The sequence below is a fragment of the Polypterus senegalus genome, chromosome 17, assembly GCF_016835505.1.
Source record: "Polypterus senegalus isolate Bchr_013 chromosome 17, ASM1683550v1, whole genome shotgun sequence".
Taxonomy (NCBI): domain Eukaryota; kingdom Metazoa; phylum Chordata; class Cladistia; order Polypteriformes; family Polypteridae; genus Polypterus; species Polypterus senegalus.
Genome location: NC_053170.1, coordinates 8,184,410 through 8,201,290, shown reverse-complemented (window position 1 = coordinate 8,201,290; position 16,881 = coordinate 8,184,410). Strand labels below are relative to the sequence as shown.

The 16,881-nt window shown below is 43.9% G+C and overlaps 1 protein-coding gene across 1 annotated transcript in view; it reads right to left on the bottom strand.

The window, feature by feature from the left end:
- The window catches only part of LOC120517763 (MAGUK p55 subfamily member 2-like), an 84,664-nt gene extending 72,697 nt beyond the window's left edge, over window positions 1-11,967 (bottom strand). Inside the window, exon 1 of the mRNA XM_039740236.1 lies at window positions 11,827-11,967. The gene's annotated coding sequence lies outside the window, so the exon portion shown is untranslated. The remainder of the gene's footprint in view (window positions 1-11,826) is intronic.
- Between the last annotated feature and the right edge of the window lie 4,914 nt (window positions 11,968-16,881).

The following is a 16,881-nucleotide window of genomic DNA, read 5'->3' as shown; positions in this document are numbered from 1 at the left end:
CTTGCAGTTGGGAGACCTGGGTTCACTTCCCAGGTCCTCCCTGCGTGGAGTTTGCATGTTCTCCCCGTGTCTGTGTGGGTTTCCTTCCACAGTCCAAAGACATGCAGGTTAGGTGCATTGGCGATCCTAAATTGTCCTTGGTGTGTGTGTCCTGCAGTGGGCTGGCGCCCTCCCCGGGGTTTGCTTCCTGCCTTGTGCCCTGGGATTGGCTCCAGCAGACCCCCCCATGATCCTGTAGTTAGGATATAGCGGGATGGATATATAATATAATGATAATATACTGTATAAAATCCAAAGTCTGTCTGCATGCTTTTCCGCTTTTCACGAGAGAATTACTTAACAGATTTAGATCGGGTTTTTTTCTAGAATTTGCTTGAACATTCCGGTTGATTTTGCGACTTCTCTCATCGTGCTAAGAATCATAGTTCGCTTGCATGAGCAATTTATTCACGCTAATCTCAGACAGAGGCTGCAGGCCGAGGGGAGTGGGAGCCGGGCAGGGTCCTCCTCACTGTCCTTTTTCACTAATATGCGGAGCTGCGGGGCACGGCTAATATAATATAATATAATATAATATAATATAATATAATATAATATAATATAATATAATATAATATAATATAATAGCTGTTCCTGTGTGTCTGTGTGCAGGCAATGTCTGTCATTCCAACAGGTGGCACATCACAAACATTTATAGTAGTAAAATTTACAATGCATTTGCCATTCCAACAGATGGTGCCTCACAAAGATTAACACTACTTTTACTACTCCCTTACCAAATCCACCGTAATAAAAGGATAAGTGTCTGTATGCCTGTCTGTGTGTCCATCTGGTTGCTCTGTATCTGCCATTCCAAAAGATGGTGCACCACAATCATTAACGCCATTTTTAGGAATCCCACACCAAATGGCACAGAACAGAGACATATGCGTTGCATGGTGCACTACAAATGTTAATGCTGAGGTCTTCTTTGATTATTTAGGTTTCAACCTGTCTTAGACGGGTAGCACAGCTTGTGGAATATAACAGAAGCAAATGCATTGCATTTATAATTCCAACAGATGGTGCATCACATACATTAACAGTGTTTTTATAAATCCCTTACCAAATCCACTGTAATAAAAGGATAAGTGTCTGCATGCCTGCCTGTGTGTCCATCCGGCTGTTATGTCTCTGAGATTCCAGCAGGTGGCTCACCACAAACATTAACACTATTTTTACGAATCACACACCAAATTCAATATAACAGAGACATTTGCATTGCGTAGTGCTCTACAAACATTAATGTGGAGGTCTATGCTATTACTTAGATTTCAACCCATCTTAGACAGGTACCACAGCTAGGGGCATACACTGTTAAACAGACATATGCATTGCATCTTTCATTCAAACAGATGGCGCATCACTAACATTAACACAACTTTGATGAATCCCATACCAAATGGCATATAACAGAAACATATGCATTGCATGGTGCACTGCAAATATTAATGCTGAAGTCAATGTTGATTATTTATATTTCGACCTGTCTTTGAGAGGTAGCACAGCTACTGGCATATAAGAGAGACATATACTTTGCAATTGTCATTCCAACAGATGGTGCAAACAAAAACATTTGTAGTAATGTCTTGAACTCCTGAACTCCCAGCTCATCGCTCTTCATATATTTCGCATGATGGTTATGGTTCTTGCTGTGCAGTAGGAAAGCAATAAATAAAAGTGAGTGGAGACCACAAGTGGTACAGATCCCTACATTGTACAGGAACTCATTGGTACCTCAAACCAAAGTTCCTGTGGTGGGAAAGCACCTAATGTGGTCTGGAACTATGAGGTGGTGATAGTATGCACTACACCACCCATAATCTAATCTAATCTGTGTTAATAAAACACCCTTCTCTAAAACAGGCTGGACGAGAATCATCATCAGCAGACTTATATGACAGGTAGGGTTCCCACAACGTCTTGTTTTGTGTCTTTTTGTGTTCACTTTTGAGTCGCTGGTGTATGTTAATGCTTTATTATCTGCTTTATTCTCCATGCCTCTGTTATGTTCTCTGTTTTTTGTGGGTGGTCCCCGAAGAGGTGAGACCTCCTATCCCCATCACTGTCAAGGACTGGCTTCAGCCCTACAAGAATAAGGGTATCCCACAGTTCCTTGCAGTTCATCTTAATGTGCTATGGAGTGCTGTGTTTCTTCTGCCCTAAGGTTTACTCACGCTTACTGGATTTTGGGATGCGTTTCTTGATCCTGTTCTGGGACTTCTGGGGATTGTTTTAGGCAGCACCTCTTTGCTTTTCTGTTTAGACTTTTTTTTTTTTGTATTAATACATCTTTATTTATAAGGCTTATTTATAGAGCTGTCTTTGACTAGCTGGGGTTTTTAATGGAGTTTCCCCCTCTAGTGGCCATTTTGGAAAGTTTTTGGAACTTATGTGCTTTCATACTCCTAATTATAACAAGCAGGACCTTGGGATAGTTGGAGCTCCCACCTTCCAGCCCTCAAATTCCTGGAATCCCCCGAGTGTTCTCCATGAAGACGTAATTTTCCATCCATGCAGGATTGTTTTGTTGCTTCCCGGTGCCCTGCGGCAGCCTGGCATTCCTATCTGGGTGTTCAGACTCGCATTGTCCCCAGGTGAGCCGTTACCTTGTCTCCCGTCGCACGGCAATGTGTGCGTCATCCTCGTGGTGATTCTGATTTGGTGGTTAGACGCCTCTATGGCAGATCTGAGGGAATTAGCTATTAGCAGTTGGCAGCGTCCCCCTGGCTTGCGCCAAAGCTCCAGCACACATAATGTTTGCACAGGAATAATGAAGTCTAAGGCGGTCTAGTGGACGTACATTGTTAGAGTCTGCCTTCAGAGTTTGAGCAGAGCTTAAGAGATAAAAGAGATGGGACTGGAAAATAAAAAAATTGAAAAGCTCCGTCTCTAGATGACTGCAGGTGCCGGAGGTATTAAGAATAAGCAGATTTACTGGGAGCTGCACGAGTCGGAGAAGGGAGTAAAGTGCCTGCTTGAAAATTACCTTCTAATTGAGCAGTCGTGCAGGTTCAGTGATTAAAAATACAAACTGGACGATGCAGGTGACATGGCGCACAGGCTGGGTTTGAACCCTGGCACAGTCACTGTGTGAACAGTAGAGCAGTCTGGACGAGAAGAGGCCAGTCAACCTATCAAGGCGCGCCAGTCCTTCTAGAAAAACATCAAGTCGAGTCTTGAAGGTCCTGAACGTCCTCCTGTCTACCACACTACTTGGTCACTTAGTCCACGTGTCTGTGCTTCTCTTTGTGAAGAAAAACTTACCCTCACGGTGTCCTCGGGTTCGTGATGAATTCATTTTAAAGTCACCGTCTTGATTATAATTTTAAACACTTCAGTCAAGTCTCCTCTTCATCTTCTTTTGCTTAAACTGTAAAGGCTCAGCTCTTTCCTCATAACTCATCCCCTGTAGTCCCTGAATCAGCCGAGTTGCTTTTCTCTGGGCCTTTTCTTGTGCTGCTATGTCCTTTATGTGTCCTGGAGAGCCAAACTGCACACAGGACTCCAGATGAGGCCTCACCAGTGTGTTATAACCTCCTGTGACTTGTACTCCACACGTCAAGGCGCTATATAACCTGACATTCTGTTAGCCTTCTTAATGGCTTCTGAACACTGTCTGGAAGTTGATATCATAGAGTCCACTACGACTCCTAAATCTTCTCACAAGGTGTACTCTCGATTTTCAGGCCCCCATTGTGTATTCAAACCCCACATTTTTACTTCCTATGTGTAATTCTTTACATTTACTGACATTAAATTTCATCTGCCACAAATCTGCCCAAGCCTGTATGCTGTCCAAGTCCCTCTGTGATACGTCAACTGATTCTCGATTATCTGCCAGTCCACCCAGCTCGGGCATCATCTGCAAACTTAACCAGCCTGTTACTTATATTCCTATCCAAATCATTAATTTATATTAAAATACTGAGTGGATACATCTGTGTACAAATCTTTTGCCATGTAGAAAATTATGAGGACGTTAAAGGGGGTTGAATACTTTTGCACACCACAGTATATATTACAAAAAGCAGTGGCCCCAGCACTGCCCCCTGCTGGTCACCACTCTTAACATCACCCAATTCTGTTGAGGTTCCAATCACCCTCATCAGCCTCTGCTTCCTGTGTCTGAGCCAATTCTGCACCCACCTACCCACCTCACCCTGAACTGCCACTTCTTTTAGTTTGATGCCAACCCTCTCATGTGGCACCTTATCAAATGCTTTCTGAAACTCCAGACCAATAATCTCATGAGCTCCACTTTGATCGTATCCTTTTTGTTGCCTCCTCATTGAATTCCAGTATATTAATAAAACACAACCTCCCTCTTCTGACCCCACCCTGACTGTCCATTCAAACTTCTGTTCTTGCCATGTGTTGCTCAATCTTCTCCTTAATAATTCCTTCCATTAATTTTCCTGTGATGCACATTAGACTTACTGGCCAATAGTTGCTTGGACCTGCCTGGTCACCCTTTTTATATGACAGGATAATATTTGCCATTTTCCAGTCTTTTATCATAAGCTCCACTCTGGTCATACCCTTTTGGTGCTTCCTCATGGACTTTCCAGCATATTAGTAAAACATGCTTTGGGGTTTGCATGTTCTCCCTGCTGCGGTGGGCTGGCGCCCTGCCCGGGGATTGTTTCCTGCCTTGTGCCCTGCGTTGGCTGGGATTGGCTCCAGCAGACCCCCGTGACCCTGTAATTAGGATATAGCGGGTTGGATAATCGATAGATGGAAGGATGTTCTCCCTGTGTGTCTGAATCCTGTCATAGCCACTGTTTGTGGGGTGTTTGCATGTCCTCTTTGTGTCTTGTCACACAGGTGTGCTCTGACAAGGTAAGCGATATCGCCAAGTAAAGAGAGGGGGCGCTCTCACTAGCAAGCTTGCCTTTCCATCTGTAGCTCTGAAGGATCGCAATCAGCGGATGTCTGACCACGCCCCCCAGAATTCTCCCAAGCCCCGCCCCTTCCAGGGTTGAAAGTACAGTATATAAAGAAGTTGACGTCTTTCATTTGGAATGCGAGAGAAAGTGCAGCAGAGACCCGCTTTGTTAAAGAGGGGCATTATTTGTTGACAGCTGAGCATTTAATTTTTGTATCTTTAATTTTGTTACTTAAATAGGGATTACTGGGTTGCTTCCCCAAAATTTTTAGCCTGTGTTTGTCCTTCCTTTGACAGTTGTGGCGAGTTGCTGGGGCTATGACCCGGCCGGGACGCCTGGCAGGACCGGAAGGTGGCATGTATGTCCTCTGGGCCACGAGGGGGCTAACCGCCCTGGCACAGAGGAGGAACACAGGAGAGGAACAAGGAGGCTTATGCCTATTGGAACCTGTGGCCACCGCCAGGGGGCACCCCGAGTCTCAGAGGGCTAGGGATTGATTTACTTCCGCCACACCCGGGAAGATGGAGGAGAATCCCTCCAGGGACGCCCGGAGTGCTTCCGAGTGCTCTTCCGCCACACCAGGAAGTGACATCAGAGGGAGCACCTGGAGCACATCTGGGTGAAAATAAAAGAGCCCGCCTTCCTACGGTCTGGGAGTTAGAGTCGGGAGTGGAAGCAGGACAAGGCTCCCATAGAGAGAGGAAAGGCGGTCCAAGGGACAGAGTGAGAAGGGCCCAGTATCAAGGTGATTGGGGCAAGAAGGCCCAGTGGACTGTGCGGGACTGAGTTGTGTGAATTATGGAGGAAAAAATAAAAGACCTTTTCATAAAGATGCGGTGTCTGTCTGATGGTGTCCTGGCGTGACTCACACAGCCTACAAAGGAACTGCTAATGTGCCTGCCAGGGTGTGATCCGCGGCCTCTGTTCATGTTCCTTTTTCAAGTCTTTCTTTAAGTTAGTAGTCTCCCGTTTATATATTATGATGTTTCTTGTACTGTATATAATGGGTTTTCATCCAGGAGGTGGGGCCACCATAACGTCACCAACAGTGGCTATTAAAGTGGCCTCAGAAGGCTCAGAGGCATGAGACCATGGCATTTATTATGGAGAATCTGTGAGTATTGCTAGTTTTTGTTGACTTTTTGGGTGACTTTTTTGGTTCTGGTTAAGGATTCTGATTTTTGGATAGCGATTTGAAAATGTTGGCTGTAGAATTACCTCTTTGGCAAATCCTTTAGGCTCTTTTTTTAAGTACTTTCCTGTATTTATTTATTTTGATGAATGAATCTTTATTATATACATAAAACCCCTGTTGCCCTTTCTGTTCACAAGCCAGGGGTTGACAGTTATCCTCCCTTTTGTGAAGCGTTTTATATATATATATATATATATTTTTTTTTGTTATATTTCGAGTTGTTCTGCCAGCTCCCCTTTTTCTTGGGGCCTGCACCAGATGACACCAGCTCTTATGATTTCAGCAGCACACAAATGGCAAAGGTGTGAGGCCTCCAAAACGGAGTCCAAAACTGTCAGCCTGCCCTGAAAAGGCAACAAGGCAAGGCAGTCTGAGCTCTCACTCCATAGGCTGGCTTCGGCCTACATCGGGCCAAATGGGGCGTTGACTTCAAAAGTTCAAACTATTCACAAAAGTCCTGAGATAGTAAGAGATATGCTTCACAAGAGGGAGAACTGTAAAACTCGGGCTTGCAGAGAGAAGACCCACAAAGAATCCGGTCATGTGACGACTTATCGCTCCATTTAGGACCGGCCATCTAGCAGCATGTCGGTCACAAAGTGCACACGTCATTGCAGCTGAGGCTCTATGGGTCTGATGCGGGTTTAACTGCCAGTATGGAGTAGCACAAACCAATATTCAAGTCTCGGCGGCCATTTCTCAGGGTGCTGCTCACACCCATGGGAAAGGCGCTATATAAATAAAATGTATTATTATTATTATTATTACTCTCCCATTTGCAGCAGTTTGGAAATGCTGCACAGTTGTGCCCTCAAAACTCCATGAAGAATCTGATCAATGTTCTGATCTGTCAGTGCTTCAATTCACATGTTGGTGCTTCAGGTGGTGCAGTTGGTAGCGCTGCTGAATCTCAGTAAGGGGATCGCGGGCTCAGGTGCCGGGTCCTCTCTGTGAGAAAAGTGTCATATAAATGTAAAGAATTATTATTATTATCACAGGGAAAACCCATTGTTCATTTTTGGGAAATCCCATTGTTTGTTTTTGGGAAATCCCATTGTTTGTTTTTGGATGCTTTGTGGTGATCAGTCGATACTTCATGGGGAAGGCTGGTGGTCTAGTGGGATTGAAAAAAATCGATTATAAAATGAAAGTACTGGGAACAAGTCAAGTTCTGTTTATCTACCTGCTCATCGGTAAAAAAATAATTTAGAGGGAACATTTGCCGTCAGAAGGAACGGCTGTAAATCGGAGCATGACTGGATTTATCAAGAACGGATTCATTCACAAGAATGAAGGAAAATAACAAAGAAAAGTGCCAAGAAGGGGGCAAAAAGAGTCGTCTACAAAACAATCCAAAGGAAAAGAGACCTCAAATATAAAATCCGCACAAACAATCCCAAGAAGCAGAGCAAAATAAGTCAAACAAAAAAAAAAGGCAGAGATCAAAACCAAAGAAAACACAAAACTCACGCGACTATCACAATCCATTCCAATGAACCGCACTGGACTTCAATTCCCAGTTTACCCCCTATAAGGTGGGGGGAGGGGGGGCGGTCCCTAAATAATGATGGACAGGTGGCCCACTGCTTCTATCTTGAACATCCCAGATGCCACATCCTTAAAAACACTGACTAATAGGAATGGGACGGCAGCAGGGAAAACGTCTCAATACGAGAGCCCACCCTACAACACCACCACCAAAACACCGACCCTCACTTCAGGAGAGAAGGAGGAGGAAAAATGACAGCCAGATCAACGGCCAGATCACAGAGCAGACACTGAGCTTTTTAACTCAATGAGCCACCTTTTGACGCCTTCAACTGTCTCCCACAAACTCATGAATCCATGAAAATGACAATATACCTTAAAAGCTTTGGGCCTCTGAATAATTAGAAAGTCAAAGTGCCGCTTCACAGCCAGGCAGCTAAGGAATTCGAAAAACAGAAACGTGAAGACTCTGAAATCACAACGGTCTGCTTAGTCAACCAAAGTTTCCGCATCAGTCAAATTAAACCTCATGTGATGTTAGACACCATGAAGAGTGAGAAAGGTGTAAGGCGCCATATAACAGGTTCATAGGCGGGCAGTGTGCTGTTTGTGACCTCATTGTCCAAGTCCATCTTAGTTCATGACTATCAATGCTGCAGGAGAAGGAAGATTGCCAAGGCTGCACACACTTGGGATATCTCAAAATGGTGGCAGCGGTGGGATGAACTAGTGGCTGTGAGGAATGAAGATGTAAAGACAACGGCAAGAAGATTTAGCCCACATACCCAAACCTGATGGAAGGACGGAGAATAAAGGCATCGGCCAAATAATAAAGAAATAATAGATGATGATAGAGGAGAGGCACTATATAACAGACAAACAGCAAGATGCTACACTTCATAGATGTAAGATGGTGTTTATTAGATATACAGATACAACTACTAGTTTACTAAAGACTAGATACATAGAAAAGGTGCTATATAAAAGACAGATAGTGGGGTCTCTAGGGGCTGTAGCAGAGCCCCAGACTCTGTTACAGCTGGACTTTACTACAGCCCCCAGCTCCTCACAAGTACAAATCCTCTTCTCTTTCCTTCCTTCCTTCAAACCTCTGCTCCTCTACTCCCGGGCAGGCATTGTGCTTCTCATACCCCGACTCAACGTCATCTGAGTAAAGAGTAGCAGCTGCCTTTACGCTGGACTAGGGAGTACATCTGGGGCCTGAAATCTGACAAAACAAAGGGGTCCTCACTCAGCAGCACCCCCTGGGAAACCCAACAAGGCTACCCAGAAGTTGGTCCCATCCTGCCCTGTGGCTGTGCAAAGTGTTGCCACGTCAGAGGAATTCTGGAAGTTTTCATTCCTAAGGCAGGGAGCATTGCTCATCCTGGAGGGGGACCCCACCCATATCTAGTGTTCAGTCTCTTGTGATATGGGCACCCACCCAGGGAAGGGGGAATCGTGTTGTCCAGACAGGAGACATGTCCTTCCATTATATTGTCTGTTCCATACAACCCTTATAGTTATGAAGAAAAATGGTGAACCCATCTCGAGATGTACGTCCATCCCTTATACTCATCCTCCTTCACGGCTTCCTGGATGGCAAAGGAGACATCTGCCATCCCAGCGGAGATGCCAACCTGTCCATGATGAAGATAGATAGATAGATAGATAGATAGATAGATAGATAGATAGATAGATAGATAGATAGATAGATAAATGTAAAAGACAGGGGGTGCCACTGAGCCCCAAAACACCAGACACAGCACACTACTCAGTCTCAGGTGCAAAATTAAGGTTTTTATTTTCGAAAAATACTTTAAAGAAATGTTGACCTGCAATCTTCCAATCCAGAATCCTCCCTTTCCCCCTTCCAGGTGAGGAAGGAGGAGGCTGGATGGCTCCTTTTTATGTCAGACCTACCAGTACTTCTGGCACATGCTCAGTGAAAGCACTTCTGGGTCAAATGGAAGCCTCCTGAAGTAGAGAGTCTCTCTACCTGTAGCACCCTCTGGTGGTACCCAAGGACCCTGACAGGGTTGTCCATCAGGACTACAACTCCCATAAATCCCCACGGGTGTAATTACTGGGTCCCTGCCAGGGGAGCACTGTCATCTATAATACTGGGGGAGGAACAGCCATGGATGTACCAACTCCCCCTCCTTATCAATTAAGTTATCCCTTTGAAAGAGATGTTACTTCAGTTCCATCCCAGCCGTGTTATGTTTCCTTCTACTGTATACTGTCCTTGCATTATGCTATAACAGCCGTGAAAGTGTCCAGCACAGTACTCACAATAGAGAGTCATGAAAGGCACCATATGATAGCCTGATAGATAGATAGATAGATAGATAGATAGATAGATAGATAGATAGATAGATAGATAGATAGATAGATAGATAGATAGATCTAAAAGGCACTATATGAATGATAAATAGATAGACTGCGGTGGGTTGGCGCCCTGCCCGGGGTTTGTTTCCTGCCTTGCGCCCTGTGTTGGCTGGGATTGGCTCCAGCAGACCCCCGTGACCCTGTAGTTAGGATACAGCGGGTTGGATAGTGGATGGAATGGATAGATAGATAGATAGATAGATAGATAGATAGATAGATAGATAGATAGATAGATACTGACTTAAGCAGACAGTTTTGCACTGTGGTCATTATGGGATAGACCGCGGCGCGGACGATTTCGTTTACAGATTGCTAAAATATAAAAGCCTGTTGCTTTTACTCATAACATTATCTCGGTGACTTCGCTGGGTATGTAGTTTTTTTCAATGAACACAATATTTTCGAAATATTATAAATTCGCAATCATTTTAAATAATAATTCTGATTACACCAAGCCTGCGCATTTATTTCCATACTGCTTTATCGACCAACAAACACATCAGTGCTCGTGTCCATTCCGTGCCGTTTTATTCTCTTAACATCGCAGTTACCAAAAGAAATCTCCACTTGAAGGTTTCGTTTATTGAGATCTGTGACAGGCTGCATAAATAGTTCTGTGAAATGTCAATGCGTTTCTTCTATTATGTGACTCTCACAGCACACAATAACCCAACTAGCATCATATACGCGCGCGTACATTAAAGATTTATTTTTTTCTCCACATATTTGAAGCCTTTTCAAAGCCGCTTAATACGCGATACTCAACGGAGTGGTCCTTTGGTTATGTTTACGGGTGTAACTGCGCTGTCACGCGCCCATTGCTCCTCTGCGCGGTCGGCTTTGAATCGCATTGTTCTCTCAGCTTCTCGTGGACGAGAGCGCAGCTGTGCGTGTGCGTGTCAGGCAGTGATTGTTCGGCGGTGTGGCAACTGAGCGTGCGCGAGTGTCTGTAATTGGGGGGGCGGAGAGGCTGCGAGTGCTGACAGCAAAATCAGAGCCGCTGCGTTTTCATTTGGGTAACCTGTAGGCTGCAGTTTTAGGGCACTGGGGGGAGTCGAATCAAGCCCTCGGGCCAGAGCACTTCTTGGTCACAGTAATTCGTTCTCATTTTATCGCCGTGGTGATGCGTTAGCGAGAGGTTGCCTGCAGTCTTCGTGCACCATCTGGCACTTTATGGGTACAATAAAGACCCCGTTTTTTGTCTTTAGTGCAAAACCCACCCATCGCGAATGTCCAGTCCTTTACTTGACCAACTATCTCCAGGGTTCCCACAGCGATTCCCCAAACCTGGGGTTCCTGAATTCAATGATCTTAGATGCTTGTCATCGGCATGGAAAGGTCGCCAGGAGAAATGAGGGTGTTAGGTACTTTCTGTTATAGGTGGCACGAACGGCTGTTTTGCCCAATCGGGTAAAGATATTTTGCTGTAACTGGGGAGGGACTTGCAGGGCCACTAAGAATCAAAACCCTGCAGCAGCAAAACGAAAAGGAGAAAAAAAGCGTTTCGGCGTAGCGCTACCCTCAGTCTAACAGATTTACCGATTAGCCAACCAAACACGTAGAAAAACGCACACACAAAGCGCCGTGACGCGCAGTACGCCGATACTACCATTACTACTACTACTACTACTACTACCTGCGCCTCACATAACCATCAAATTGAGGCATCCAGAGACCCGCCACCAGCCCCACACTTCGGAATCACAGGCAGGCTCCGCTGTCGCGACAGAGCCACGGAATACACCGAATTCAAACAAGAAGAGCCGGAATAACAGCCACTGCGAAACCAATAAAGAGGGAAGAGGAAGCCACTCGTTCGCTTACCGGTTCAGGCGATCGCTTCTCTCTGTGATTCGCGCTCAAATGTGTTTCCAGTTCGGGGCCATACAGCAAATTCTTAACGACTATTCTCTCGTAGCATAAATGCAAGTCTCGAGACGATCGCCGCTGCCGTTATTAAAAGGGAAACGGCGGCATGTACGGCGCCTAATGGTGGTCCCCACTTACTACACTAGAAACGGTGGCATGTGAGCCCCGTTTAATAAGTCACAACATTTTGTTTTAATAAATGTAACCAGTAAATACATCCTATTTCGTTAAAAATCCGAATTAACTCATTTGAAATATTCATGAACAACGCCCCTAACACACACACACACATAATCTGGATGTAATTATAAACCTTCTCGCTGTTAGAAAGCCCTTCAGTTTGTTTTGAAAGTGCACTCTTAAACATGCTGCTTCTTTAATGGCGTTTTAATGGTTTGCGTGGCTCCTCGTAGCACCGTTGCTTGACAACAAACATTTCATTCTGTGAGAGGCTGCTTGCCTGTGATAATGGGTTCTTTGGGCTGTGAAAAGTTTCTTAACATTTGGCCAAAACAGAAATCTTTAATGTCTAGCGACCTGAATGAATGGATATATAGATATATTTGAAATGCACTATATAATAGGTAGATATGAAATTGACTATATAATATATAGATTTGAAAGGCACTATAGCACTGATAGATAGACAGATATGAAAGGCGCTATATAATAGAAAGATTTGAAAGGCAATATTTAATTGATAAACAGATTTAAAAGGCACTATATAATAGAAAGATAGATAGATATATTTGAAAGGCACTATATAATAAATAGATATGAAATGGACTATATAATATATAGATTTGAAAGGCACTATATAATAGATAGATGGATATGAAAGGCACTATTAATACATGGATAGATATGAAAGACACTGGATAATACATAAACAGATGGATAGATAGAACTTTATTTGTCCCCAGGGGGAAATATGGCAATATGACACAGCATGAAAACCTGAACTTAATCTGTGTGATTGTATTCAGCGAGTGTCTTTTTAAAATCGGTACCCCATTGGGATTTCACATGTCTGTCATCAGCTGTTCATGGTTATTTAAGGAACCTGCTATGGATACAAATAAACAACGGATCTGTATGTATGTATGTATGTATGTATGTATGTATGTATGTATGTATGTGTATTGTTCAGGTCGAAGCCTATATGCTGCTCTAGGTGGGAATGACGGTCGTCCCCCTCGTTTCCCATAACTGATTGTCGTTTTTTTAAACTTAGACAAACCTGTGTGTCCCCCTCAGTGACCCTTCAACTGCACAAACGACGCTCCTTTGTATATATGCCGCTAACTTTAAGGAGTACACGTATCATGGTGCCCCCACTTTGTAAACCATTATCTATCCGTATTTTTATACCCATTTTTCATTTTAATTTTTGATTTGATTTGATATACTTTGTTAATCTCCGAGGGCAAGCTGTCTCTTTGCACATCAGTGCCAGGATACAATGTGATTTGCGTTATCTTAAAATAAACAAACAAATTAATAAATAAATGACCAATTCAGTATACTGAAACTCGTATACGAGTTTTGACATTCAGTCAATTTACTGAACAGACACTTTCATCCAAAGCGACTCACCAATCGTGTGCCATACTAACGTGCCGAGTGCAGCTGATGCGCATATTGTGACCAAATAGCGGAAAAAGATGCCGAAACACACACAACTCAAGTTCTGATAAAACCCGTTCTGTTGAGGGATATTTAAAACCCGTGTTAAATTACAGCGCTTAGATTCCTGACTTGGTTTTCAGTAATGTTCTCGTTCGGCTTGCGTGGGTTTAACTTCACTCCCTAATAATATCTTACGTTGATTGCCGACTCATAGATATCCCGAGAAGACTGCGGCTGTGCGTCTTAAGGTATACTAAAAATCGAATGGCACAGCCCTTGAGGGGCAACAGTACCACCGTAGTAGATGTTCACGTTCATGTTCAAGGACTAACACACTCCCAGGGGTGCAATACTCTGTTAAAAAATGGGTGCGCAGGATTTTTTTTCTGCTCCGTGTAATGTACCTCAGTCATCGGACATCACCTTTGATAAAAGAACGATGTACTTTAATCCACCGCGACCGACTTTAATTCACCGCTATGGACCCTCATTTAAAGTATGCATCCCCTCTAAACTCCAAAGAGAGTGTGTCAGTTTTGGGTGGATCGATGTGTTTGTGATTGTGTACTGTGTCGTCTCCTCCAGGGTTCGGAATTCCTTTCCGTGCAGTGCAATTCTGGCTCTTTGCGACCCTATGGACACATAATGCTTTTATTTTTGCCGTATGTCAGATTTTCTGATCGCAGTTGCTGCACCATGTCAAATCACACGACTGAATTTCTTTGCCCAGGTCACTTTTACCAGCCGGGCGCTTGCCTTCCAACACAGTTGTGCCCGCCCCTTTTCTGAGAGCGAATAGCGTGCTGCCTGGCAGGACGGGCATCCGTATGAAGGATTAATAGCTGGGGTGTTTTTAAGCCGCAGTCTCGGCCCTTGTCTTCGTTTTTCCCATTCTGTTTTAGTACCTTCAGCAATATAGCAGACAGACGAGCTTCTCATATATTTGTGAGATTCAAAACACTCGTGTTTTACTTTCTCGTATACGAAGTATAGGGAATGTATCCATCTATCACAGCAAGCCTTCCAGGTCCTGAAGCAGCAAAACAACCCCAGACCATCACACTACCACCACCATATTTTACTGTTGGTATGATGTTCTTTTCTGAAATGCTGTGTTCCTTTTACGCCAGATGTAACGGGACATTTGCCTTCCAAAAGTTCAACTTTTGTCTCATCAGTCCACAAGGTATTTTCCCAAAAGTCTTGGCAATCATTGAGATGTTTCTTAGCAAAATTGAGACGAGCCCTAATGTTCTTTTGCTTAACAGTGGTTTGCGTCTTGGAAATCTGCCATGCAGGCCGTTTTTGCCCAGTCTCTTTCTTATGGTGGAGTCGTGAACACTGACCTTAATTGAGGCAAGTGAGGCCTGCAGTTCTTTAGACGTTGTCCTGGGGTCTTTTGTGACCTCTCGGATGAGTCGTCTCTGCGCTCTTGGGGTAGTTTTGGTCGGCCGGCCACTCCTGGGAAGGTTCACCACTGTTCCATGTTTTGCCATTTGTGGATAATGGCTCTCACTGTGGTTCGCTGGAGTCCCAAAGCTTTAGAAATGGCTTTATAACCTTTACCAGACTGATAGATCTCAATTACTTCTGTTCTCATTTGTTCCTGAATTTCTTTGGATCTTGGCATGATGTCTAGCTTTTGAGGTGCTTTTGGTCTACTTCTCTGTGTCAGGCAGCTCCTATTGAAGTGATTTCTTGATTGAAACACGTGTGGCAGTAATCAGGCCTGGGGGTGGCTACGGAAATTGAACTCAGGTGTGATACACCACAGTTAGGTTATTTTTTGAACAAGGGGCAATTACTTTTTCACACAGGGCCATGTAGGTTTGGATTTTTTTCTCCCTAAATAATAAAACCATCATTTAAAACTGCATTTTGTGTTTACTTGTGTTATATTTGACTAATGGTTAAATGTGTTTGATGATCAGAAACATTTTGTGTGACAAACATGCAAAAGAATCAGAAATCAGGAAGGGGGCAAATAGTTTTTCACACCACTGTATGCATGTATGTATGTATGTATGTATGTATGTGTATTGTTCTGGTCGAAGCCTATATGCTGCTCTAGGTGGGAATGACGGTCGTCCCCCCTCGTTTCCCATAACTGATTGTCGTTTTTTTTTAAACTTAGACAAACCTGTGTGTCCCCCTCAGTGACCCTTCAACTGCACAAACGACGCTCCTTTGTATATATGCCGCTAACTTTAAGGAGTACACGTATCATGGTGCCCCCACTTTGTAAACCATTATCTATCCGTATTTTTATACCCATTTTTCATTTTAATTTTTGATTTGATTTGATATACTTTGTTAATCTCCGAGGGCAAGCTGTCTCTTTGCACATCAGTGCCAGGATACAATGTGATTTGCGTTATCTTAAAATAAACAAACAAATTAATAAATAAATGACCAATTCAGTATACTGAAACTCGTATACGAGTTTTTGACATTCAGTCAATTTACTGAACAGACACTTTCATCCAAAGCGACTCACCAATCGTGTGCCATACTAACGTGCCGAGTGCAGCTGATGCGCATATTGTGACCAAATAGCGGAAAAAGATGCCGAAACACACACAACTCAAGTTCTGATAAAACCCGTTCTGTTGAGGGATATTTAAAACCCGTGTTAAATTACAGCGCTTAGATTCCTGACTTGGTTTTCAGTAATGTTCTCGTTCGGCTTGCGTGGGTTTAACTTCACTCCCTAATAATATCTTACGTTGATTGCCGACTCATAGATATCCCGAGAAGACTGCGGCTGTGCGTCTTAAGGTATACTAAAAATCGAATGGCACAGCCCTTGAGGGGCAACAGTACCACCGTAGTAGATGTTCACGTTCATGTTCAAGGACTAACACACTCCCAGGGGTGCAATACTCTGTTAAAAAATGGGTGCGCAGGATTTTTTTTCTGCTCCGTGTAATGTACCTCAGTCATCGGACATCACCTTTGATAAAAGAACGATGTACTTTAATCCACCGCGACCGACTTTAATTCACCGCTATGGACCCTCATTTAAAGTATGCATCCCCTCTAAACTCCAAAGAGAGTGTGTCAGTTTTGGGTGGATCGATGTGTTTGTGATTGTGTACTGTGTCGTCTCCTCCAGGGTTCGGAATTCCTTTCCGTGCAGTGCAATTCTGGCTCTTTGCGACCCTATGGACACATAATGCTTTTTATTTTTGCCGTATGTCAGATTTTCTGATCGCAGTTGCTGCACCATGTCAAATCACACGACTGAATTTCTTTGCCCAGGTCACTTTTACCAGCCGGGCGCTTGCCTTCCAACAAAGTTGTGCCCGCCCCTTTTTCTGAGAGCGAATAGCGTGCTGCCTGGCAGGACGGGCATCCGTATGAAGGATTAATAGCTGGGGT